General features: G+C 40.7%; 1 protein-coding gene and 1 pseudogene across 2 annotated transcripts in view; one reads left to right on the top strand and one right to left on the bottom strand.

Moving 5' to 3' along the window:
• Positions 1 to 26,642, top strand: part of RIPOR2 (RHO family interacting cell polarization regulator 2) — a 214,531-nt gene that overhangs the window by 15,689 nt on the left and 172,200 nt on the right. The gene's annotated exons all lie outside the window — the stretch shown is intronic.
• Positions 7,045 to 9,112, bottom strand: LOC129543308 (large ribosomal subunit protein uL10m pseudogene; annotated as a pseudogene).

The following is a 26,642-nucleotide window of genomic DNA, read 5'->3' on the forward strand; positions in this document are numbered from 1 at the left end:
TCAATTATATTCTGAAAAGAGTAAAAGGATCATTTGTCTTCAGAAATTCAGTTTTAATTCCAAAGACCTTTTACATTTCCCTCCTTTTAAGGCACAAGTATTTCTAGGGTGGAAATGAGGGGAATAGAATGAGCTTTCTTTTTGTTTTCTGTAATTTTTTAGAAAGTGAAGTTGCTCAAGTCGTGTCCGACCCTTTACGACCTCGTGGACTATAGCCTACCAACTCCTTGGTCCATGGCATTTTACAAGCATGAATACTGGAGTGGGTTGCCATTTCTTTCTCCACCGGATCTTCCCAACCCAGGGATCAAACCCGGGTCTCCCACATTGTAGGCAGACGTTTTACTATCTGAGCTATTAGGGAAGCCAGTGTCCTCCCCCAGCCTCCCAGACCACTGTTTCTATATAAACCCAAGGTGTTATCTCCAAATAGCAGAAAATTTAAACACGATTGCACTAGTGGTAAAGAACCTGCCTGCCAATGCAGGAGATGTAAAAGAGGTGAGTTTGATCCCCAGGTCAGGAAGATGCCCTGGAGGAGGGCACAGCAATCCACTCTAGTAATCTTGCCTGGAGAATCCCATGGACAGAGGAGCCTGATGGGCTACGGTCCATGGGGTCGCAAAGAGTCAGACACAACTGAAGCAACTTACCACGCATGCCATTTTTTTTGAATTCTTTGTCTAGAAGTACCAAACCACTAAATAAGTAGAAGCTTTTAAATGATCCATTTCCCCTCTGACTATATCTTCGATCAGATTCTTAGAACTCCCACCACCCATGCGAGCCCCAGAACCCGGGGGTGGGGGCATGAGCTAGAGAGGGCCTCCCTTGCCGGTTCAGTGGAGAGCCGGACACACACCTCACCCTCCCTGTCCACTCCCTCCCTCCCCCACCTGTCTTCTCTTTTTCTTGGTTCCTCTTCCCTCCATTATGATCACATGTCTCATCACTCACCTAATGATATTTAACCCAGAGTCACAGACTTGGTCTCCAAGGATGTTGTAAACCTAAAAAGGATAGAAACTTCATTTTTCAAATATGCAGCTAGAAGCTCAGAAAATAGCTTTCCATGTCCCAGTAGGACATTGTGGTGGGTCAGGCCACTGCAGGGCACAGTACTGGAGACCTTTAATCATTCTTCCTCTCTCTGACTGCTCTGAAAAATGAGTCTACTGGACAGTGACACTCACATTTCCAAAATTATACTGTACTTGGATTTTCTCTTTTTCCTGTCTTCAGGTGTCTTTGACAATTAGTGAATAGATCTCTAAAACTTAGAAATCTTATTTAGACTGATCGAAGGTACAGTATTTGTGTTATATTAAAAAGAAATCTATTGCCCTTAAATTATGGATGATTAAGCAAACTATGGTACCTCTATACATGGAGATACTTCTCAGCAATAGAGAAAAGGACAGATACATGCAGCCACATGGATTATTCTCAAATGGATTACATGAAAGAAGTCAGACTCCAAAGGCTACACAAGGGATGATTCAGCTCACATGACGTTCTGGGAAAAGCAAAATGATAAGGACAGAAAACAAATCTTTGGTTGCCAAGAGTTGGATAGAGAGGTTGACTGCAAAGAGGTCTGAGGGAAGACTTTTTTTATGATGGAAATCTTCTAAATTTGATTGTGATGTGGGTTATACTATCTAGGCATTTGTCAAAACTCATAGAACTGTACACTAAAAAGTATGAATTTTATTCCATGTAACTTGTACCTTTAAAAGTATCTGTGCTGTGCTGTGCTTAGTTGCTCAGTCATGTCCAGCTCTTTGTGACCCCATGGACTATAGCCCGCCAGGCTCCTCTATCCAGGGGGATTCTCTAGGCAAGGGTACTGGAGTGGGTTGCCATGCCCTCCTCTAGGTAAAAAATATCTAATCTCATTAAATGTATGGATTTATTTCTGTATAAATTTATTTCTGTATAAAGCATTTTAAAAAGTCTAATATGTAGATCCACTTGCCAAAACTTTTCATTGTAAATTAATTATTTGATTCAAAGAATTAAGGAATGCAGGGCTGTTTCATATAGTAAGATAGATTTCGGTCTGGTCCCTTACCAGCTCATGCTATAGACAAACTCTCCAGCCAGCTGCTGGGACCCTTCACAGTCTTGCCATATTTGCTACAAACCTTCTCCCATAACTTTCCACCTGATCCCTCTGATCAGGCAGGGCTGTGTCCCCTCAGCCTCTCTAACACCAGAGCTTATCCCTCCAACCCGGCCTTTTTCCATGCAGTTGCCTGACCAGGAATGCTTTCCTTTCCCCTCTCTTCTTCCTCCTCTTCATCTCCCTTCACCATCAGGAAACACCCAGGAAATGAGTACTATTCTAGGGACGAGGGAAACAAAGGATAAACTTGATAAGAATCTTATCCCCAAAGAGCTCGCAGGTCCAGGAAATAGGATTTATGCAATGTGGTTAAAGTGTTTTGACAGAATGATTTGTGAATTTTATTTCCTTTTAGCTCTTCAGGGTTATCTAACTTTTTGACATTGAATACTTTCCTAAGTAATTTTTGGTAATAAGAAGGAAAAGCAGAAATTAAGGGCTTAATAAGTGGTTTGGACCAGAGGTTGTAAGACAACTTGACATTAGGATGTCAAAAATCAGAAACTGTCAGTATCAAGAAGGGAACTGGTGGGAGGGGATGTCCTGTGGAAACCTGTTATGAATGGCAGACACATCCATCGTAATCTATGCCGATGCTCTCATTCACATTAAGAATTAAGCCAGAATATCAGATTGATTCATTGGATAGCACAGGAGAAACTGACTTTTGGAGAAGCATAATTAATTGCAATGAACAGATCTTCAGTCAGTTCAGTTCAGTCACTCGGTTGTGTCCAACTCTTTGTGACCCCATGGACTGCAGTACACCAGGCTTATAACACATTGCCTCTGTGTTTCGTTTCAAATTCAGCTCAATTCTATTTTCATTCTTTAAGTCAGAATGAACTTTTTGGTTCAGAAAAAAAATGTTCTTTCTTTTTTACATAATACTAACACAGAAAAAACATTTACTTTGGTGGTTTATTACTCAAAAAATAACAAGTCAGCATTCAGTTCAGTTCAGTTCAGTTCAGTCGCTCACTCGTGTCTGACTCTTTGCGACCCCATGAATCACAGCACGCCAGGCCTCCCTGTCCATCACCAACTCCCGGAGTTCACTCAAACTCATGTCCATCGAGTCGGTGATGCCACCCAGCCACCTCATTCTCTGTCGTCCCCTTCTCCTCCTGCCCCCAATCCCTCCCAGCATCAGAGTCTTTTCCAGTGAGTCAACTCGTTGCATGAGGTGGCCAAATTATTGGAGTTTCAGCTTTAGCATCAGTCCTTCCAATGAACACCCAGGATTGATCTCCTTTAGAATGGACTGGATGGATCTCCTTGCAGTCCAAGGGACTCTCAAGAATCTTCTCCAACACCACAGTTCAAAAGTATCAGTTATTCGGCGATCAGCTTTCTTCATAGTCCAACTCTCACATCCATACATGACCACGGGAAAAATCAAGTCAACATTACTCACAAGCAAAATTCAATACTAGCTTTTTAATAAGATCTACTGTGATACATGGGCTTCCCAGGTGCACCAGTGGTAAAGAAGCCCCTGCCAATACAGAAGACTCAAGTTTTATCCCTGAGTTGGGAAGATCCCCTGGAGAAGGGCACGGCAACCCACTCCAGTTTTCTTGCCTGGAAGATCCCATGGACAAAGGAGCCTGGTGGGCTACAAATCCAGGGTCAAAAAGAATTGGACATGACTGAAGCGACTTAGCGTGCACATACACACTGTGATACATGTTATTGAAGATCATTTGTAAAATAAATAAGTGCAAAGGAGACATTAAAAATCCTGTAATCCACCATCTAGATATAACTATCATTAACAGTTTGAAGTATATCTTCCTAGACTTTTGTTTATGTACATAGTTGTATAAAATAATTGGGATAATATTATGTATATAAGATTTCGGTAGTCTGCTTCTTTGAATTAATATAGGATCATAAAAATGTTCCCATGATAATAAAAATTCCTCAAAAACTAGATTTTTCACATAGTAGCTATAATATTTCATCAAATATATAAAAACCTATTGACATCGCTTTCTAATTGTTCGCTAGAATTACTGTCTTTGTACAAATATTATCAGCACCTGACTATTTGCATAGAAAAGATTTCTTTAAGTGGGATACTAGGGCATATATCAAAGACTATAAATATCTTTAAGGTTCTTGATGTTGTTGTCATTTAGTTGCTAAGTTGTGTCCAGCTCTTTTTTGACCCCATGGACTGTAGCCAGCCAGGTTCCTCTGTCCATGGGATTTCCCAGGCAAGAATACTAGAGTGGGTTGCCATTCCTACTCCAGAAGATCTTCCTAACCCAGGGATGGAACCCAAGCCTCTTGTGTTTCTTGCATTGGCAAGTGGATTCTTTACCACCAAGCCACCTGGGAAGCCCAACACTCCTGATACATATTGTCAAATTGACCCCCTTGAAAGTGGTAAGAATTTATCCTGAGAGTATAACAACTTAACAACTTTGCTACCTATTAGAGTATTTGTGTTAAAAATAAACACATTGGTCAAAGGTGGTACAGTTTGGGCATCAAAAAGAATAATGTCTCCTATTAGTTAAAATACATTAAATGTACAACAATCTTAAATTCTTAATGAAACACACACAAACATTTACAACATCTGAAGGTTTCTAAAACACTAATTTATTATCCTAAAAATAAGTTTGAAAGAAGTAAACATTTGTACTTTCTCCTCTGTATGAACTATATACTTCAGTAAGTAAATAGATGATGAGGGAATCATAGCTAATGAATATAGAAGAAATAACAGAATTGACAAAATTTTGAAATTCTCATGAAATAATGGATAGAGACAATGATCATCAGTGACTGTGTAAACTGTTAATGGGAAATTTTGGGGAGTAAATTTTATAATGGAGTGATCCAAATGACATCACAGGAACCCACCAATTGATCTTAACATCACAGCTAGCGATTATTAGTTCCTGGCGTTTTGATGAAAATAGGAAGCACACAGCATCACCTATGAGTGGTCTTACGGAAAAAAAAAAAAAAAGCTGAATTGGTATATAATCAAGATCTCATCTAATCTAGATCTTATAAACTACTAGTTTATTAGGCTACAAGGAATAGATAAACAAATTAAACCACATCATGAGGAAGCAATCAGCCCAAACTAGAATGTGAAAATTATAGGACAAATTTTCAACCAATAGTGTTTGTTGGCTAAAATTCCGGGAGTATAAGCAATGCTGGGGGTGATGAAGGAAAGTTCTGTGTAGAAGAATACCTGCTTTAAAAAAAAACTGGAGAAAAAGTAACAGAATAAGAAATGCTTACTATACAGTGGAAATCCAATATTGTCCAATAAGTACTATGTACAAGCTTTCTTTTTTGGTGGTAGATTATTCTGTATATTACTGAGTTTGCTTCAGCTAGAATTATTAACTTTTTTTTTCTGATTTTCTGGGAACATATATCAGTTTGCTATTTCAATGTAAAGCACTAATGAGCTAGTTACATTTGAAATAACAAGGCTAATTCAAACACTTTGGGTAGTGACCACCAGGTGGTGCCACTTTACAGTTTTTCTAAATCCAATAGAGAACATTCAAAAATTAACAGAAAGAAGCATGGAGAAGGAAATGGCAACCCACTCTAGTATTCTTGCCTGGGAAGTTCCATGTACAGAAAAGTGTGGCAGGCTACAGTCCATGGGGTCGCAAAGAGTTGAACACGACTTAGCGACTCAACAATAACAAAATGGCTCTAATACATTATCCACTCATATAATTTTTCTAGAAAAGCATAGCTTCTTATTAAGCAATTTTGTATAATGATCAACTTTTAATTTATTGGCAAATCTAAATTTCTGTTATGGGTTCTTGTCACTAAACACGATTGTTATTCAAGGATTGTTCAACTCAATTTTTTTTAAAAGAACATTTATATTTCTGTCACCTTTGGAATTTTCTCAGGATTTATGTATATTTTACAGCTTTGTTTCCTATTTTACAGCAATAGAAATACATTTCTTTCTTTCCTATTAGATTTTGAGCTCATTGAGGACAAATACGATTTTATTTTCTTTGTAATTTTGTGCTTGGCAACTTTTGGTTCCTGGTAGGTGCTCAGCATATGTCCACAGAGAGAAATGATAGAGTCGAAAAGAGAATGAAGTGCATGTTGTAAATCTGAGTTCTACCCACCGTTACTGTCTTTGTTACCAATATGGGTTATTCTTTCCACTTCTCCAAGTAATAGCTTTTCTGGGTAAATCAATTATAAGCGCCCTCTACCACTCAGTGGTCTGCAGAGAAAAAGCAATAACTAAACACCACCACACACTTGTGTCTGCACCTTGATTTTTTTTTTTTTAAGTAAAATGGATTTCACTTTATCATAAAGCAGTGCTCCCAACTTTCCCACGACATGACACACCCCGAGGGTACAGAATTACACTCAGAGCACTCTGGGGATCCTAATGAGAAAGCTCTAGTGCAGGAAACCAGGGGAGCATCTCGCAGCTGAAAAGAGCCTGGTTCAGTCCCTGTGCTGCCTCTTACTAACAGCATGACCTTCCACAGGCCATTTAACTTCTTTTCGCCACAGTCTTCCTGTCTGTGAAATGGGCATAATTATGTGAGAAGTCAAGGAACTAGCACATGTAAAGTGGTTAGCAGTGAGCCTGGCACAGCAGGCTCTCAGCAGATGCCATTCTCAGCACAATTAACTACTCAGCTGAGCTATTCTGGCACATAGGAGCCACAGGGGGCTAGGCTGGGAGGCGTGTGCAGCAAGGCACAAGTGAAAACAGAAGACAGGGCTTCTCCGCCTTGGACCTGGAAAATGGAAAGAGATGGCTCCTATCAGGTCCCAAGTTAGGAAAACTAGGAACAAAGATAGTGATTACAAGCCTCCGTTCTGAAGGAATTCCCCTACATCTCTGGGTGACCATGTACTGGAAGAGATCATTGTCAGTAAAAGCCAGGTAACAACGCCACTCCCCACCCTAAGTTCCCCATGTCTCCAACAGCCAACAGGGCAGAGTGTATTTATGGACAGGCTGAGTACAGGAGGCTGGCTACGAGTCCTGAACAGGTTTGGGAGGATCCGGCTGTGCGCTGGCTGGCACGATGGGGTCCCCCTCGTGCTGTTGTCTGGAGTACCGATCCAGCAGGGCAGTCAGCTGGAGGGGGTGGTGCTGAAGCAGGGAGTGGGTCTGGGCTGTGAGGAGAGTGAGCCCTCCTACCAGCTCTCCCTGTGCCAGGGCCAGGCTAGGGAGCTTGGAGTAGTTGATGAAGCCCTGCCTACTGAGGATGGTGTCATCATTGCAGCCACCCAGCAGCGGCAGGAAAGGCACACTCTTCAAGATTCGCACCATCTCCTTGACCTTGGGTTCTTTACTGACCAGCAGCAAGTTGTGCCCCACGAAAAGGGGCAGCAAGTTTTGGTATTTGGAATTCTCCAGGAAGGGCTTTAGGATCTGGTTGGGGAAGACCTTCATCACGATCCTGTGCTTCTGCAGCCGTGCACCTTGATTTTTTTTCAGTACAAGTAATTCTGTGTGCATTCATTGTATTTTTTTCAGAGCAAAAAGAAAGGAGAGGGAGAGAGTTGGCATGTACTACAAAATGACAGAAGGGAGAGAAAGTACCCAGTAGGGGGAAACCAGCTATTAAATAAATACCCTCCAGTAATGGAGTCACCAAAGCTCAAGCTTAGTAATAATGGGAAGGGGAAGGGAATGGCCAGACATGCTTTTCCATTGTCTCTCCATCCCTCTCTCACCATAAATTCAAAAATTTTGGTTTCTAGTAGTAAACATGGTTTTATGTTCATTTGACTCCTATTTTGTGGCTACTATGATGTAAGTTTCTGGCACCCATATAAAAGTTCATGAATGACATATATATCTATTCATCTTTTTCTCAGTTTCCCACCCCCACTTTCTATGCCAAAAGCCCTGAAAATCCTTGTTGTTCAGTTGCTAAGTCATATTCAACTCTTTGCAACCCAAAGAACTGCAGCACACCAGGTTTCCCTGTCCTTCACTATCTCCTGGAGTTTGCTCAGATTCATGTCCATTGAGTCCATGATGCCATCCAACCATCTCATCTTCTGTCACCCCCTTATCCTCCTGCCCTCAATATTTCCCAGCATTAGGGTCTTTTCCGATGTTGACATTTCTCATCAGGTGGCCAAAGTATTGGAGCTTTGGCATCAGGCCTTCCAATGAATATCCAGGATTGATTTCTTTTAGAATTGACTGGTTTAATCTCCTTGCAGTCCAAGGGACCCTCAAGAGTCTTCTCCAGCACCACAGTTCAAAAGCATCAATTCTTTGGCACTCAGCCTTCTTTATGGGCCAACTCACACATCCACACATGACTGCTAGAAAACCATAGCTTTGACTATACCTCTACCCTAGACTGGAGATTAAATACATTTGATCTATTCAAATATAGTAGCAGAATGTCTGTTTCATGTGAATTTTAAAGAATCAGAGTTTAAAAATTGGAGTCAGTAAATACTTTTATATTACAAGATAGAAAAGCACAACTGAAAGGAGATAGGTTGACATTTTAAGGCCAGAGCTCATTTGATGAGTGTTCACAATTACAGAAAGGAAAAGAGTGATGAATCAGTTGAAGGGACATTATTACCACTAGAAATGGAACTTTTAGTCATGTATTACATGCAAAGCTCACTCCATCTCTAGTCACTGAATGTTCCTGGATTCATGACTATTTAGTCATTCAATGATCAAATGCTTTATTTTCCTTCCTTCACTTTCCTCTTAGGTGTTTCAGCAGCAATTAAGTCATGCTGTGGAATGCTTATTGCAATAGCAAATGTCATGAAAATTGAACATACAGCTAATTTTACTTTTCATGAATAGAGCTCCTGTGGTTTCCCCTCAAGGCTAATGGAGGGGATACATTCCCTCCTTATTCTCAGCTTTAAATCACTAAGATTTACCTTCAGGGATCCAGCTTCCACTCAGTCTAAATTTTTCATCATTGTGAGTTTATTTCATATGGTTCCATTCCATTGTTGACGCCCTATGTCTCAGGAAGTACTGGAGTGAATAGCTATTTATTATTTATTTTTAAACTGCATTTTCAAGAGAAAGCTTTCAAACTACGATTAACTTCATTTTCTGCAGGTCTATGACAGACCACTTCCTCATCTAGTTCCATCTCCTATGTCTGAGTGCCCTACAAAACCTCCAGAGCACTTCCTTTTCCCCCCACAATTACTGTAATAATGTTTGACATCAATTAGTAAGCAGGGCTTGAAAAGGAAATGGGAATTTGGTGAAAGCAACTGATTGAATTGTCCTGAAGTTAACACGGAGTAAAGAAGACGCTATGAATTTTCCACTGGCTTGAAAATATGACACAATCTAAGAGGGCAGCATGCCCGCTAGAGCTCTTTAGAAGACAGAACATGTCTAGCTAGGCTGCACCGATGATGTCGCCCTTCACTTCCCATCCCATCTTATCAGGAAGGTTTTGTTATTTTGTGCTCATTTCAGAAGCTGATGTGTAAATGGTGTGTATGTCTGTTGCCATGACAACCCAGCAGCAGTTGGCTCAAGCTTCTTAACAGAGTACAAATGTGCTCTGGAAGAGATGCTTGTCAGAATTTGCCAGACTGTTTTCCCTCCTGGCTTCACACAAAAGGTTTAGAAGGTTCCTAACTGCATTTAGAAGAGAGACAGGCTGAAATTTAGCATTTGACTAACATGAATAATGACTTTGAAAAGCTCTGATCCCCTGCTGAAGTAATCGTGCTCCAGTCTATCATTTCAGTACATTGAGGGCAACTCTATATAATTAAAGAGAAGGACCAAGTATAAATGCAGCAAAAAATCTTGATGAATACCGGAACTGGGGCTTTTGTTGACTTTTAAATGTGACTCATAACTATCTCTACATTTAATCAGAGGTCAGTGTGACTGCCTATGTTCTTATTCCTATTTTGGTTTGTCAAATTTGTGTGTAGGTGCTGTACCAAGTGAGAAAAAACAAACAAAAAAAACCCCAACCAACAACTCAAGCCAAGTGCATAATCCCACAGGCCCCTCTCCACACACTTGCTTTGCCCCATTTTTCTTTGTCCCTTTAAGTGACCAAAAGAATTCAACACAGCATTTTGTGCCAAGGTACACACAATTTTCAATTATTTAGGGATGGATTGACTGAACTTTGGGGTTCTTTTAGTCCTTCATTTTTACTCCTTGCCCTCCCCACTAGCTGCCAAATCTCTTTCAGAGGACACATAAAGGAAGTGAAACACAAATTAATTCAACATTTCTCAGCAGCTTTCAAGAGGGTTTTGTTAGGAAGATGAGATCTAGTCAAAAGGGGTATGGAGATTATCTGTGCTTCATGCTCACCCAGTCTTTGGAATCATGAGTTATCTCTAGTTGGCTCTACTTAACAGATAACTTTTGTTAGTTGCCTCATTATTCCATTAAAGGTAGCTCAGAAAGTCAAATAAATACTGGCTTTAAAAAAATCTTCATATATCTTAAAAAGTGAGTGCTATTGAGAAAGTCAGGTACCAAAGTTTACAGGAAATTTCAGTGATCGTAGTTTTGTTTGGATCCTAGTTACAACTTGATTCATTGAAAGAAATAATAGTTACACTAGGATTCAGTGACGTCTGACATGTCTTTAAGGAAACAGTTTAAACTTAATGGATCTTAGTTCCGTTGACTATAAAATGAGGGAGTAGGCAAATGATAGTTCTCAGGTCCACTTCATGTCCAATGTTCTGTTTCCTTCTGGGAATTCTGGGAAACCTAAGTCTCAAAATGTACTGATTCATTTTAATAAATTAGAGTTTAAAAATATACATATGTAGGCATGAAAGTTAAAGTGTTAATCACTCAGTCGTGTCTGACTCTTTGAGACCCTATGGACAGTAGCCTGCCAGGCTCCTCTGTCTTTGAGAATCTTCAGGCAAGAATACTGGAGTAGTTTGCCATTCCCTTCTCCAGGGGCTCTTCCCGACCCAGGGATCAAACCCAGGTCTCTTGCATTGCAGGCAGACTCTTTACCATCTGAGCCACCAGAGAAGAAACTATCTATCTACATACAGATATAGATATATGTATATAAACATCTGTCTCTCTATCTGTGTGTATATATACACCTCAGAGATATTGTGGGTTCAGTTCCAGACCACTACAATAAAGCAAATATCTCAGTAAAGAGTCATACCAATGTTTTCATTTCCCGGTGCATATAAAAGTAATGTTTACACTATACCGTAGTCTAGTAAGTGTGCAATAATGTTTTGTCTAAAAAGATATGCATACTTTACAAATGCTTTATTGCTGAAAAAAATGTTAATCATCATTTGAGACTTACTGAGTCATAATCCTTTTGCAACAGTCATATCAAAGATCACTGATCACACATCACCACAACAAATGTAAAAATAACAATGAAAAAGTTTGAAATGTTGCAAGAATTACCATAATGTGACAGAGACACGAACTGAGCAAATCCCATTGGAAAAATGCCAGTGATAGACTTGCTTGATGCAGAGTTGCTATAAATTTGTTTAAAAATATAAAAATAAAAAGCTAGTATCTACAAAGTCCAATAAAATTAAGTGTGTCTATCTTACAATTAGCAAAAAGAGAAGCATTTAAAAAATCAACATCGAGGCCCCTTCCAGCCCTCTATCTTAAGCCTGCTCCCCTCAACCCACCGCTACCTCCATCCTTACTTAATCCTACCCCACAGTGTTTTCAATAAGAAGCTAACGAAGAAACTGCACATTTCTGGTTTGAATTATTAACTTACTTAAATTCAGGGTGACCATCTGTTTCAGAGAAGGGATTTTAACATGAAGTGAGAGGTTAAACTAGATGAACTCCAAGTACCCTATCAACACTCACTTTCTGATTTGAAATATTGGTGCTAATTGTACAAAAGAACCAGGGCAGAGACCGCCTATAGCCTAGGTCACACACTTGTAGTCTGTGGCTGGAACTCAGCCCACAAATGCTTTGTTTGGCCTGCACAAGTGATTTAATTTTTCTAAAGTCTGGTTACCAGCATTTTAAAAAATGAAGATTTTACATTTTAAAACAATCCAGTTTTCAGCTTCTATTTCCAGTGGAAAGCGGCTGCCCTTTCTGGTCAAGGCAGATGCTTCCCACCCTGTTCACCACCATTCCCACCCCACTGTGTCCTCATTCATCCTTCCTGCCCCACCCTGTCAACAAGGGAGCTATAGATGCTTGATTTATTGGTTGGTCAAGGACCACCTGCTGTCTTCAGACCACCATTGAAGAAATACTCTTCCAGGAGAAAAATCATTGAGTTTTCAGAGAATATGACCTGAGTCATATCCAATCCAAAGTTAGAGCTTCCTAGTGGGGAACTGTACTTATTTAATGATTTTTTTCCAAAAAATGAGAGAAAATGAAAAAGCAGTCTGAACATAGATGACAGATATTTGGTAGGTGGGATGCTATTTTTGCATATCCTGATGAACATCTCACTCTGTGCAGAGAGCTGTCTGCCCATGCTCACCTCTGTGAACAGAAGGAGAGAAATCAATCAGAGGTTTCCAGTGACAAGGCAGTGCTTCTTCATCAGACCATCCTCCCTTGATAAGAGAGTAACTGGTGGTTCTGGATCTCCCCCTCTATGGATATAGGGATAGTGCATTCTGGGTTTCTTTTAATAGCAATATTGAGATGTTACTCACATATCACAAAATTCGTTCTTTTAAAATGTACAGTCCAGAGATTCTTTAATATATTCACAAAGTTGTAGAGCCATCACCACTAATCGCAGACTGTTTTCATCATCCCAAGAAGAAAGCGACTCCCCATTTCTCCCTCTGTCTTCCCCTCCCTTAGCCCTAGGAAGCCACTGACCTGCTATCTGTCTGTATGGATTTGCATATTCTGGTCGTTTCATATAAATGGAATCATACAATATGTGTCTGACTTGTTTCACTTAGCATGATGTTATCAAGTTCACCTGTGTTTTAGCATGTGTCAAGACTTCCTTTTTATGACCAAATAATATTCTATTGCATAAATAGGCTACCTCGTGTTTATCCATTTTGAAATCAATGGACATTTCAGTTGTTTTCACTTTGGCTATTTTGAAAAATTCTGCTAATGTGTATTTTTGTATAAGTCTTTGTGTGTACATATGTTTTCATTTCTCTAGAAGCAGAACTACTGAATCATATGGTAATTCTATTTTTAACTTTTTAATGAACTACCAAATTGTTTTCCCCAGTGGTTCAGCATTTTACACTCCCATCAGCAAGGTATGTACGAGAGTTCCAACTTCTCCACATCTTCACATACACTTGTTATTGTCTGTCTTTTTTAGTTTAACTATTCTAGTGGGCGTGAACTAGTATCTCATTGTGGGTTTGATTTGCATTTCTCTAGTGACATGTAGTTCAGACAGTAAAACGTCTGCCTACAATGTGGGAGACCTGGGTTCGATCCCTGGGTCAGAAAGATCCTCTGGAGAAGGAAATGGCACCCTACTCCAGTACTCTTGCCTGGAAAATCCCATGGACCGAGGAGCCTGGTGGGCTACAGTCCATGGGGTTGCAAAGAGTCGGACACGACTGAGCGACTCCACTTCACTTTCAGTGACATGGGGCTTTAAGCGTATTTTCATGTCATCTTTTCATTGGCCATTTGTATATCTTCTTTGGAGAACTATGTAATCAAATTTTTATCCCACTTTAAAAATTAGGTTGTTTATCTTACTGTTAGCTGCAAGAGTTCTCTATTTATTCTAGAAACAACTTGCTTGTCAAATATGTGATTTGCAAATATTTTCTCCCATTCTGTAGGATCATCTTCTCATTTTCATAAAAATGTCCTTTGAAGCACAAAAGTTTCTTACTTTGATGAAATCCAATTTAACCTCTTTTTCTCTTGTCACTTTTGCTTTCAGTGTCATATCTAAGAAACCATTACCTAATCCCAGGTCACAAAGAATTACTCCGAAGTTTTCTTCTAAGAGTTTTATGTTTTTCGGTTAATGTTTAGGTCTACGGCCTATCTTCAGTTAGTTTTTCCTATGTGATATGAGATAGGGGTATGCAATTTGGTTTTATAGTTAAGAACTTTTCTCATGCGACTTATGCTTTGACCTGTGCTTTGTTAAGGAAGGCAAAATATGAAAACGCAAAAAAGGCTCTGCTCAGATTGTCAGTGTGATACAGAATAATACTCTGCAATTAACCTCATGCTTTATAGTGTAACAGAGATCAACCAAAGTTTCCTGATAACATTTTACTTTGCAGAAGAGCTGGGTAAAATTGTGGCTTGATGATTGTGTGGTATTTTCTTCAAGAGTTCAGATAAAAGATCCTAAGTCTTGGGGCAGTGATCCACAGGGCCCTGTCCACCCTGCCTCATTCTCAGAATCACCCAAAGACTCAAAGGCTGGATACTGGGAAACTGTTCCGCTGTGTGAGATGCTTTTGACTCCCAAATCCATGTTAGTGCATCTGTGTGTAAACATGTATGTGTGTAGACATGTGTGTGTACATGTGCACACATACAAGTATGGTAAGGTTGTATGTATACACATATCCATGTTTGTATATGTATATGTGTGTGCCCTCAGTTCCCAACATAAAATAGTAAATTGTGTAATCATTTCTACTGGCATTTGCATCCAGCCTTGAAAAGTGAAAGACTGTGTCCTCTGAATTTCTCACTTGCTTGGAAACACTGAGCGCCTCCCCCGCCTCAGGGATTATTGCTCTTCTTTATTCTGCTTTGCTCCCAGAAAATAATCACGGAGAATTTCTGGAATTCTCCTCTCTGTTAATAATCTTTGTTATCTTCTGCCTAAGATAAACTTTATGGGAGAGCTTGGGAATTTTACCACTGTTTTTAAAGATGATTTCTGCAAGAAAGTCTATTAAGCATTCCAAACAATTGATTTACAAACTTTGGAATTTGACTTATGTACAACTGAGGGGCTAGTTTTATGGTTTCTTAGTCTTCTTCTGGTTTCATGGTTTTGAACAAAGGTCAATGGAAGTTAAAACTGAGGAACGACTTCCTATTAATTCCTGGTCATTTTCACGAACCCTGGAATCGCAGAAGTGAATGTTTCTGGGGAAATTTGGCCTGCAGAGTCATAAAATGACTTCTAAGAGTTCCCTTTTCTTTAATCAACCAAATTAACACCTCATGCTGTAGTATGTGGGACTGAGTCACTGGAAGAGGGCAAGTGAATTCAGGGAAACCATTAATCAAGATAAAGATTGATAGACAAAGAGGCACATGGTAAAGAATGTGGCATTTTGTCTGACCTGCTACAAGAAAGCAGGTCTTCTCTTGCCTTTGACATTGACTCTAGTAAGTTGCACTTGCCCTTGGGGTCCCTGCTGCTGATGACCTGTCTTTTCCCAGGAAGCCAACACATGCTCAGCTTTCTACACTAAGCCCCAACACATTAATCAGAGATCTGTTTTCACTATTTGTGCTGCTTTCCCTGTGGGGAGGCCATCCTGAATCAGTGTCCTGATTCCATCCTTAACAAGCTACATGAGCTCAAGCAAATTATTTAACCTCTCTCTGCTTCCACTTTCCCATAAACCAAGAGGAGGTAGTAACGGCTCCACTTGGAAAGCGGAGCTTCTCCATCCTAGCTGTCTGGTAGAATCACCAGAAGATTTTCAAATGTCAATGCCTGGGCCCACACCAAGTAATTGCATCAATGTCTCTGGGGGTAGGGCCTGGGGAAGAATATTTTTTGGAAGCAGCCACACTAGGGACCACTGTCCTGGAGGAGTCAATTAGACAGGTTTGTGAAAAGTGCCTTGATGCCTATAAATCACTACACAAATCAGAATTTTTATCTTTTACTTCCATTAAACTGACCCTCATGGAACGTGGGCTGTGTATCCTAGAGGACCCTGTACTGGAGAAGACAAAGGAACCTAAAACCTGATCCTTGCCATTGGGAATTTACCAGACTAGCAACCCACCAGATAGATAATAGAGATGTGTGTTACCTTGTAATTGTGCATTATTGTGTAACACAATCAGGTCATGGTTGAGGGCTTATGCCTGGCCATTATCATTATACCTCTCTGCTTATAAGTACTTATGTATCTGCATATACTTATACTCTACTTATATATCTGCATATAAGTAGACAGAGCATCCAGAAGGTCCTCAGGACAAAGGCCATCTCTTACCTATCTGGTACCCCAACAGCAGGCACGGTGCCCTGCACTGGGAATGAATAAAGTCCTGGTGGGACCTGAAAGGGGAAGAGAGGGAAGATCACTTCTGCTCAGGAAGATGGGCCAAGGCTTCATAGAAAGACTGACATTTCCAGTGGGCCTTCAATGGATGGTTAGGACTTTTACAGAGAAGCAGGCATAATGGACTAGGGAAGGCATGACTGGGGTAAAGGAAGAGCAAAGGTACTGGGGTGCATGATATGTCCAGAGAGTGGCAAGCAGGCCCAGTAACAAGAAGACAAGGAATGTGGTGTGAGTGATAGGAAGTAGGATCAGGAAAGCTCCTGAAGGCCACACAAAGCAGCTGGAATCATGTTCTCTAGTCTGGAGAGCAAGAGTTGCCTGGAAGTTCTGAGCAACTGTGACAGTGTCATCAAGAATCATGGAGAATGGCAGAGGCCACAGTGGTGAAGGGGGACTGCAAGGCAGGGAGATGAAGGCAGGGAGACTCAGTAGCACATAACAGAGTGGTGGATCTGAAAGCAGGTGGCGGTAGGGCCAGGGTGTGGCGGGGAAGGGGGGCAGTAGGTAGGAGTGGCAGGACTCAGCCAAGAGTAGAGAAGGACATCCAAGGGTGGGACAGGTAGTGAATAAGCACGAGTCACGGTTTGTATCAAAAAGCAAACCACATGTCAGTGCTGAGGATGCAAAAATGGATCAGAAGGTTCTCTGGGCTTAGTCCTTCTACAGAAAGGGAAAGTCAAACCTTATGAAAAAAATGAAGTCCTCTGGGGTACAGACCATGACTAGCTGGACCATATAAGGTCCAGCTGACCATGCAAACACAGAACACCCTCATCATGCATTTAATAGTTTTTTCTTCATCTTATTGAGGTCAGGATACTGGCCATTTTCCCAAGCAGCATTAGGAAGACATTTTTTAAAAGAGTCCACAGGCAAATCAGAGTAGCAACTTGTGTGAAGCTAATCTAATAATTGCCCCCAGACCTTGGCTCAGAGAACCCCACCCAGGGTCTGGTTGAGCAAAAGGCTCACTCAGAACCTGGCATGGAGACTCACGCGACATCCCATTCCAGGGCCACGGGGCCTGGGCAGCAGCACCACACAGCATATGGCTTCTGGTTCCTCTAGGCTTTCAGCCACCGCAAAATTTGTTTGTTTTTCCCCAAAGGAGAGTGCTGCCTGGAAGCCAAAAAAGGAGAATGCTTCCTCTTTCTTAGCCCAGCTTCTTAGATAGCTGTGCTGTGACCACCAGTTCTATCTGACTTCCTCTTCCAAACCCCTCTCCTTCCTGTCAGTAGAATTCTCAGAACTCTCACAGCTTTGTAAGTATTATCAGAAGCTTTTGCAAGACCGCTTGGTGGTACAGTCTGTGCTCTATAGAACTGTCTCTGCACCCTGACTCATATGCCCCTGGAGGACGAGGGGTTGAAATGTACAAGCAGGAGTGGAGAGTTCCAGGGCACTCTCGCTTGAATTGTGGTGCAGACTTATGAATGCACAGCAGTAGAAGGAGATTGGCATTTGTGGGGGTGAGACAGTGGGAGGGGTTTGAAAGGGAGAAGAAGCTTTAAGGCCAATAGACAATGATTTTGCCCTCAAAGAGAAACTAGTAATTTTTTTCAGCTCTATCTTCTTCAGGTTATAAACCTCATGAGAACCACAAGGAGCTATGGCACCATCATAGTTCATTATTACCCCATAAAGTACTGACAGATACATAGTAGGTGCTTAATAAATGTTTATTGAATGAATGAACAAATGAACAAAGGTAGAACGGAGTCATAAGAGCATTGAAAAATAAGCCATTTAAAAATATACATTAATGTATGAAGAGAGAACTACATTTATACATATTAACAGTGTTCCTCTCTGGGCAGAAGGATTAGAGATTATGCTAATTGTTTTCCTTTTATAATTTTTTGTGATGGTTTCTATAATTGGTTCTCGTGTTTGTTTAATAGAAATGTTTTAAAGTAAGGATTCAACATTTTAAAGGTCTGGAAGGGGAGATACAAAATGTAAAGCAGTTTTGTGTTGGGCATGGAATTATAAAGATTCCTTTTGTTCACTTTCTGAAGTTCTGTTGCTTTTATCATCTGAAATAGTTTAATAAGTGTCTTAGTTCAGGCTGCTATGACAAATGCTGTAGACTGGGTGGTTTATGTGTGTGCTAAGTCACTTTAGTCGTGTCCGACCCTGTGCGGCCCTATAGACTGTAGCCCACCAGGCTCCTCTGTCCATGGGATTCTCCAGGCAAGAATACTGGAGTGGCTTTCCATTTCCTTCTCCAGGAGATCTTCCAGGACAAAAATTCATTTCTCACAGTTAAGAAGCTGGCAGATTCAGCACTGGTTTAGGCCACTTCCTGGTTCATAGGTAGTGTGTCCTCTCGTGTTCTCAAATGGAAAAAGGAGTGAGGGTCTCCCTGGGGTCTCTTTTATAAAGATACTGATCCTGTTCATGACCTAAGCACCTCCCAAAGGCCCTACCTTCTAACACCACCTCATTGGTGAGTTAGGATTTCAACATAGGATTTTCAGGGGATACAGACATGCAGTTCATGCACCAGCTTAGGGAGTCATCCTGGTAGGAGCACCACAGTGTGTAAGGGCTGGGATCCCAGAGTTCACTAACCATGAAGAAAATATCAACTTTAAGAGGAGAAGTAGGTGAAGAACTGAGCTCTATTATGGCATATCTTTCAATTGGTTAAAAAAAAAAAGACACATTAATAGAGATTTTGTTTTATAAATCCTTCTTGGGGGACTTCCCTGGTGGTCTAGTGGTCAAGACTTCATCTTCCAATGCAGGAGGTGTGGGTTTGATCCCTGGTCAGAGAGCTAAGATCCCACATACCTCCTGGCCAAAAAAACAAAACACAGAACAGAAGCAATATTGTAACAAATTCAATAAAAACTTTAAGATGGGGGAAAATCCCCCTTTTTTAAGTCCCACATCACATTCACCAGAAGCTAAGTTGGTCCAGCATGCTTTCTTGATCCTCTCTTATCAGAGGCTGTGTTTTCTGATTTTCTGTCCATGGTTAAGGATTTTTTTCATTGGTTAAGGTGAGATATAGATTTCTTATGCTTCTTTCCAGGATTGATCTCCTTTAGAATGGACGGGGGCGGGAGGAGAAGGGGACGACGGAGAATGAGATGGCTGGATGGCATCACCGACTCTGTGGACATGGGTTTGAGTGTACTCCGGGAGTTGGTGATGGACAGGGAGGCCTGGCGTGCTGTGATTCATGGGGTCGCGGAGAGTCGGACACAACTGAGCGACTGAACTGAACTGAACTGAACTGAATGCTTCTTTCAAATGGAAAATTAGAAGCTGGTTATTTGTGCCTATTTTTCAAATGCACAGGTAGGAAAATGAGAGCACAAAACATGATTGTTGTATAAATTCTATGACGAACTATGCAGGTTGGTGACCCTATGACACTTTACAGATGAATGAGGAGTTTTGTCTAATGGGTTGATTTATAATCTGGTCCACAAACACTGTGAGCTAATACCTGCTTTGACTGAGGTGGAACTGGTGAACAGAACCAAGTGAAGGAGCAGCTGCAGGAGTAGGGACTCCAGGTTCTATTAGCACCACCAGGGTGGGAAATAAACAGGGAAGTTGTCTTGGTGCAAAGCTGTCAACAAGGACTAAGGATGGAAGAGTTCCCAAATGAACACCATGATGCAGGATGCATTGGAGTGGATGACAGCAGAGTGTGTGTGTGTGTGTGTGTGTAGGCTGTTTGAATATATTTGGGGAATTAGCTTATTTTTGGAGTATAACAGATTTGAATGGTAATTATACCAATCCAAAGGAGGAAATTAAAATGTGAGAATACTAAAGCACCTTATGAAAGGAACTGGAAAACATTTGTCTTCTTTCAAGACAGAAGATTCTCTCACACACACACAATGTCAAACAGAAAGTGGGTGTGGCTTCTCTCCAGAAACAGCCCATGCAAACTTTAAAAAGGCTTTGCTTAATTTTTGGCCTCCACTGGGTAGGGCACAGAGCAGAGGAGGCCATGGGTAGTCCCTTGCATAATGGGAGCATTCTGATTGGCCGGCTGAGCAGAGCTGCAGGCAATTTTCCTGATGGAGATGACTGTCAAACTAGTGCTATTTGCAGACACTCATCTCCCTTCTTGGCAGGAGAAAACCTGGGGTGGGGTGGTGAGGGGACGGTAGAGAAAAGCCCAGCATGAGTGGTGAGTAGTTAGAATAAAGGAGAAGCTATCATTTCATCCAAACAGAACTGCCATGGAAATACTAGGCTGGGACAAGAGGCAGGTATTGTGAGATAGAAAGAGACTTTTTGATTGCCACTGATTATGTGGTGTTCAGTTACATGACTTTGGTTGTCTAAAGCCTGTCTGTGCTCACCAGCTACTTCATTCTTTCTCATCTCCATCATTCAACAGCCACATCCTATCAGCCATGCCATTTTAATTCCCAACTTTCTTTTCGTGGGGTCTGGATATCACTGTGGTTTCAGCTATTTGACAGATATATTGCTTTTTTGAGATATTCAGAAGCTGTCTAAAGTCATGGGAGGTTGAACACATCACGACCCTGATTTCCCGTGTCTGGGTTCTACTCAGTTACTCCTTTTCTCTGTGTGTTGCTCAGAATCCCAAGAAATGCATTACTATCTACTTAGAATTTATAAAATACAACTGCTGCTGCTTTTATTTGTTCTCTATTCTCACAGTGACCTAACAGATGAAAGAATAGGGGACAGTCTTCCCTGGTGGTCCAGTGGCTAAGACTCTGTGCTCCCAATGCATGGGGCTCAGGTTCAATCCCTGGTTAGGGAACTAGACCCTACATGCTGCAACTAAAGACCCTGTGTTGCCGCAACTAACAATGGTAAAGCAACATATATATTCTTATATATGTTATATTATATTATATATTATATAAATATATATATTCTTATATATATATAAAAGAATAATGGAAAGTGGCCATAATTTCCCTTCAGTTCAGTTCAGTTCAGTCGCTCAGTCGTGTCCGACTCTTTGCGACCTCATGAATCACAGCACGCCAGGCCTCCCTGTCCATCACCGACTCCCGGAGTTCACTCAAACTCACGTCCATTGAGTTGATGCCATCCAGCCATCTCATTCTCTGTCCTTAGATCAGATGTATTAGAACATTTTTAACATTAACCGTGAATTCAAAAATACTATTTGAACAAATGAGCATCAAAACTATTTTAAAAATTCTGAGAATGGAGAAAGAATGCCTTCTACAGAAGGTATAAAAAAGTTCAGTTCAGTTCAGTTCAGTCACTCAGTCATGTCCGACTCTTTGTAATCCCATGAATCACAGCACACCAGGCCTCTCTGTCCATCACTGACTCCCGGAGTTCACTCAAACTCATGCCCATCAAGTGGGTGATGCCATCCAGCCATCTCATTTTCTGTCGTCCCCTTCTCCTCCTGCCCCCAATCCTAGACTTGGAATAAAAGGTAGTAGTGCCTTTAAAGGCAGTGATAGTAACTATGGTATGTTGATTCTGAAAGACTCAGTTTATGTAGACTAAGATTGAAGGGAAGAGTTCTGTAAAAATAAATCTGGAAATACCTCTTACACAGTGTTACTCTCAAAGTCTGAAGTCAAAATATCAATATATTCCGTGAATTTTCTTTCTCAATTGTGAAATGATCGGTATTGTGTTTTAGAAATGCATACTCTGGGAAAAATTATTTAGAACATTTTAAAGGTTCAGGTCTACATCAAAGGTCAAGAAGTGACTCACCAGTCCTTCCTCTCTAAGGTCTAGTCTGCTCAGTGAAAACAATAAATGGCAGATTTCTGAATGTTCATGTCTCAACCCTAGAAAAATTCACAGGAGCAGCAATCCATGGGAACTTGTCTTCAATCCCTTTTGTACTTGAATCTTTGGTAAATTGCAAAAGGCGATGCTAGCTATAAATGCAATTACCCATACACCTCACTTCAGGACACCTGTTTCATCTTTCTTGTATTGGACAGTGCCCAGTCATTTCTTGCCGGGACGTTTATTTACCCCAGGCATACGAAGATGGTTCCTGCGACCACCATCACTACTCCATGTGGTATGACTGATTGACACTATGCTGGGTGAAGCTGAGGGCCTAGCTTTTATGCTGATTAAGAGTTTGGGTGGCAAAAACTGAATGTGGTCCAGAAAGGAGTAAAAGGTCATGTGTCAGAAACACTAGGTTGTCTTTAAAGGACACTGTTGCTATTGCAGGTTCTTTCAGGAATTTCAAAACATGCTTTTTGTTTTCTATGGAAAATGTATGAAATTTAGAAACATCCATTTCCTGAGAGCTTTCTGAATGGATGAGGAAATATGGATGATTCACAGAGCATTTTAAAGTAGTGATGCTGGGCAACATGATTATAATGATTAAAGATGAAAATGGAGAATGTATGTGCTTTGGATAAATCCTTTTATAAAAGGGAGTTGTTTTTTTTTCATAATTTTTATCGACTTAAATTCTACTAACCAGAGGACACACTTTATGGTCTTATCCATAGAATTTGTGCTTTGTCGTAGTATTCAATATGAATCTATCTCATAAAACTATATGACTATCAAAACCTTAGGTAATTTTGTATTATATGCCATTTACTAAGTTTTTCAATCACATCTCTAATCTAAGAGGGTTGGCAAACTATGGCTAGTGGGCCTAATCCAGCCCACTCATGTTTTTAAATAAAATTTTTTTTGGAATAAGGCAAGCTCATATGTTTACATACTGTCCATGACCGTTTTCACAGTACAATGGCAGAGTTGAATAGTTGTATCAGAGGATGGTGTGGCCCACAAACCAATCTGACCCTTACATTAAAAGTTAGCTGACTTCTGACCTAAATTATCAGACTTTCACAAGACTATAAATATTACATGGTCTTTGTGTATATATATATATATATATATATATAATATATGCACATATAGATATCTTTGTGTTGTTAATATGTACATATATACACGTATGCATATAGAGACAGAGATGCATAACTATGTATATAAGCATGTATAGATATACATATGTATATTGGGTTTACATGTATATATGTGTATACATGTACATATGCTCAAAATTTGTTCCTTCTGGTTTTATTGAGATATAATTGACATCTAACACCGTATAAGTTTATGATGTACAGAGTAATGATTTGACTTACATACATCATGAAATGATTACAAGTTTAGTGAACATTCATCATCTCATATAGATACAAAATTAAAGAAATTTAAAAAAAACAAACATTTTTTCCTCATGATGAGAACTTGAGATTTCCTGCCTTAACTTTCATATATAATGTACAGCAGTGTTAACTGTATTTATCATGGTGTATCTTATATCTAGAAGTTTGTACCCCCTTTCTTAATTTATTTTTTACTGAAGGATAATTGCTTTACAAAATTTTGCTGTTTTCTGTCAAACCTCCAACATGAACCAGCCATAGGTATACATATATCCCCGCCCTTTTGAAACTCCTTCCCATCTCCCTCCCCATCCCACCCTTCTAGGTTAATACAGAGCCCCTGTTTGAGTTTCCCCGAGCCACACAGCAAATTCCCGTTGGCTGCCTATTTTAGATATGGTACTGTGAGTTTCCATGGTACTCTGTCCACACATCTCGCCCTTCCCTCCCCTCTCCCCTCGTCCATAGGTCTGTTATCTGTGTCTGTTTTTCTATTAAGTTTGTGCCTCTTTACCCTCCCCAACCGCGCATGCTCAAAATGAATTGGATTCTAGGTGAGCCATCACTCGGGAATATCCTTAATTATATTTGAAACAATCGAGGTCATTTCCTGAATGTGTTGTACTGGTTCTCCTCTACAAACGTGGTAAGCAGTGCCCCGTGCCGGTATGGAAAGCATGTCCTTTGTGTCTTTGACTCACGGGTCTGTCTCTGGCGTAAGCACGGCCTCGAGGGTGCTTGAGGGCCAGCGTTTCTTTGCTGCTGGCGCAGGAGGCATGCGGTGCCAGGACTTCAGTGCAGCAGGCTCAGCGCCAGGTGCCTGGGTGATGCCTGCTGTTCCCCCGCAGAGGGACTCAGCACTACAAAGAACAGAGAAGAAAAGAGCAGGGGAAGAACCCAAAGGTTGGCTGTATTTAAAACAAATAATGTAGCCCAACATTTTTGCTAGGTAATTTTAATTTGAGGGGGAAAAGTGTGGTATTTATTGTCGAGTCAAAGCCCCTCAACCCAGGTATTCATTCATTTAATTATTCATTTAATAAACGGCTCATGGAGCATTTACTTTGTGTCAGGCACACTGAGTATGAGGAGGCAGCCCTTCCCTTGAGGACATGACTGTCCAACGCTGGAGAGAGATGCGTGAACATTTATTGTGGGGAGCCCTGAGTGAGGTGCATGTGGGCGGTGCAGGGTGCTATGGAGCCCACAGGAAGGACACCTAACTAGCCTTGCAGCCTCTGGGAGTCAGGAAAGGGTTTCTAGAGGAAGCACCCTCTAATCAAAAGTAAAGTGAAAGTGGAAGTTAGCTCAGCAAAAAGACACTGGTAAGAACCTTCTCTGCGTGACTAGAGTGGGGAGAAACCATACTGTTTGGGTTATACAAATGACTGGGAGGCTGGGCCTGACAGAGGGGTGTGGAGGTGAGGGGTAGGGTGGGGGGTTTCGAAGTTCACTTAGAGCTAGAAGTCTGAGCCAGGCAGTCAACCTTCTCTCCCTACCATGCAGGTCACTGTCCCCAAGGATCCCTGATCAGCCTTCATCGGGTCTCCTAGATCAAATAGGAGGGTGGGATAGTCTGATTTAGGGCCATGTGCAGCCATACGGGAACCTGAAGCAAGCATGTGTGTGTGTGTGTGTGTGTACATATATGGTTGTGTGTGTGTAGATATATATGTATGTATATATAGGTATGTGTGTGTACTCAGTCGTTTCAGTCCTGTCCTACTCTTTGCGGCACTGTGGACTGTAGCCCTCCAGGCTCCTCTGTCCATCAGAGTCTCCAGGCAAGAATACCGGAGTTCGTTGCTAAGCCCTCCTCCAGGGGATCTTCCCGACCCAGTGATTGAACTCAGGTCTCCTGAATCCGCCTACAGTGCAGGAGACCCCGGTTCGATTCCTGGGTCAGAAAGATCCTCTGGAGAAGGGATGGCTACCCACTCCAGTATTCTTCAGCTTCCCTGGTGGCTCAGCCCACAGTGCGGGAGACCTGGGTTTGATCCCTAGGTTGGGAAGATTCCCTGGAGAAGGGAACAGCTACCCATTCCTGTATTCTGGCCTGGAGAATTCCATGGACAGAGGAGCCTGGAATACTACAGTCCACGGGGTCACAAAGAGTTAGACATGCATGAAGGGCTTTCATTCCTGCATTGCAGGCAGATTCTTTACCACTGAGCCACTGGGCGAGCCCATATGTGTGTGTGTGTGTATTATATGTGTGTGTGTAATATATGTGTGTGTGTATTATATATGTGTGTATATATTATATATGTGTATGTATATTATACATGTGTGTATATTATATGTGTGCATTATATATGTGTGTGTATTATGTATGTATCTTATATGTGTATGTGTGTATCTTATATATATGTGTGTGTATCTTATATATATGTGTGTGTGGGTATCTTATATATATGTGTGTGTGTGTGTATCATATATATATGTGTGTGTGTAGATTATATATATGTGTGTGTGTGTGTATCATATATATATGTGTGTGTGTAGATTATATATATGTGTGTGTGTATTTTATATATGTGTGTGTGTATCTTATATATATGTGTGTATTATATATGTGTTTATATATTATATATATGTGTGTGCGTATATTATATGTGTGTGTGTATTACATAGATGTGTGTGTGTATTATATAGATGTGTGTGTGTCTGTATTATATATGTGTGTGTATATTATATATATGTGTGTGTGTGTATTGTATATATGTGTGTGTGTATTATATATGTGTGTGTGTGTATGCACCTTTATAAACTCTTACCCCAAAATGCTCTATTGGTTGAATCAAGTGTAATAAAGAAGTAATAAAAGTTCTACAGTCAAAAAAAACATGACTATGTATAAAGTTCCACAATGCTCAGTCTGGTCACAGGCCACTGTCAATCATCATAAACTGCCTTGCCTGGCCAAACTTGGGCTGATTAGCATTCCCATTGCACAATACTACAGATCACTAAACAAGCATCAGCAGATAGCCTGTCTCTATCTACTTTTTGATATTTATTCATTTGTATTTTTTTTTTGCCCATAATTTAATCTATACATGAAACTAGAACAATAGGTAAGCTTAGGTAGTGAAAGGTCCCATAAAAAATAGTAAGGAGTTTGG

The sequence above is a fragment of the Moschus berezovskii genome, chromosome 23 (assembly GCF_049115385.1).
Source record: "Moschus berezovskii isolate FMDL1 chromosome 23, NW_MosBer_1.0, whole genome shotgun sequence".
NCBI lineage: Eukaryota > Metazoa > Chordata > Mammalia > Artiodactyla > Moschidae > Moschus > Moschus berezovskii.